This window comes from Palaemon carinicauda, chromosome 24 (assembly GCF_036898095.1).
Source record: "Palaemon carinicauda isolate YSFRI2023 chromosome 24, ASM3689809v2, whole genome shotgun sequence".
NCBI lineage: Eukaryota > Metazoa > Arthropoda > Malacostraca > Decapoda > Palaemonidae > Palaemon > Palaemon carinicauda.
Window position 1 is genome coordinate 6,478,576 of NC_090748.1, and position 1,709 is coordinate 6,480,284.

Below are 1,709 nucleotides of genomic sequence, written 5' to 3' on the forward strand. Positions count from 1 at the left end.
AGAGAGAGAGAGAGAGAGAGAGAGAGAGAGAGAGAGAGAGGAGAGAGAGAGCGAGAGAGAGAGAGAGAGAGAGAGAGAGAGAAAGAGAGAGAGAGGAAGGCAGGCTATGGAAAGAATTTGTGGTAGATTTGTAGAAATTAGAAATGTCGAGATTCGAAACGTATTGGTCCTGAGATCGAGCCCATATTCCAGATTCTGTTCCATTACATATCAATATATAGTTTTCCCTAGTAAAAAAAAAAAAAGGAAAAACATTGCAGATCAATACATAGTTTTCCTTTAGAGAGAGAGAGAGAGAGAGAGAGAGAGAGAGAGAGAGAGAGAGAGAGAGAGAGAGAGAGAGAGGAAAAAAAAATAAAAACACTTGGCTGACCAAAACAGATGTCCCTATATTAAACCTTCTGTTTGATGGCCACCATTTTTTAATCATATTTAAGAAAATTGTGACTACCTACTCTCCTCCAATAGACTGCTAGTCTTAACAAAAGATGTAAGACCAAAAATGGTTGTGATTAAAGTCTATTTATCCCTTTTTATTTTTATAATATCAGTTGTGGATGCAATTGTATTTATTTGTAATGTCAGTCGTTTCTGCAATTGTGTTTATTTCTTATTCTCATCTTTTTTAAACAATATATCTCACCATTCATGTGTAGTATTTGAAAATATTCTATGGTAAGACTTTGCATTGAATATGCCTTTAAATAAGTATCAATCATTTAGATTTTAAATTCGTAGGGTTCTTGATTGCGAATTTTACTTATGAAAAACATATCTTGTCGATTTCTACTTTAATTGCACAGAAAAATTGACTTAATCGAGAAAGTGTTTCTAGATTTTCTGTGATCAGTCTATCCTGAAGAAACTTCTAAAAGTTTCATTCTACTTTTTTTTCGAGTATTGTTCTCCTTTTTGGTCTTCAGCTGCTGATTCTCATCTTAATTTTTGGGCAAAATCTTGCAGTCTATTAAATTCCTCATTCTTGCTTTGTGTATTAATCTCTAACATCGTCGTTCAATTAGTTCTTTATGCAATACGAATAAAATCTTTCATAATTCTGAGCATCCTTTACATTCAGATCTTCCCAAAATGTACCATCCAGTAGCTTACAGTACTATAGTCAATTTTTTTTAGCGAGGCAGATTTGCACCGACTCGCAGCGGTGCCCTTTTAGCTCGGAAAAGTTTCCTGATCGCTGATTGGTTGGACAAGATAATTCTAACCAATCAGCGATCAAGAAACTTTTCCAAGTTAAAAGGGCACTGCTGCGAGTCGGTGCAAATCTGCCTCGTTAAAAAAAATGAACTATAGGTACCCAGTTATTCAGACAGTCTTGCCTTCTCCATTATATGGCTCAATACTACACTGTATTCTAGAAGTTTTATTCCAGCTGTGACCAGATTGTGGAATGATCTTGATAAACTATCAGTTGAATCTTCAGAAGTACAAACTCGTTACAGATGCTTTTATACTGATCAGGTTGACATGAGTCTCGATTCATAGTTTATATATGATGAATATATTTCAAAGTTGTTAATGATCTTAATATATTTTTATTAGTTTTTATCATTTCTCATGTATAGTTTATTCGTTATTCCTATATTTCCTTTCCTTTTTGGACCCCATGGACTAGTAGTATCTCATTATTCCAACTAGGGTTGTAGCATGGTTAGGAATAATAGGAATGACAATTATTCATGATTTGATTG

At 34.2% G+C, this 1,709-nt stretch overlaps 1 pseudogene; it reads left to right on the forward strand.

Moving 5' to 3' along the window:
* Positions 1-1,503, forward strand: part of LOC137618000 (uncharacterized) — an 18,375-nt pseudogene extending 16,872 nt beyond the window's left edge.
* The last annotated feature ends 206 nt before the right edge of the window (positions 1,504-1,709 follow it).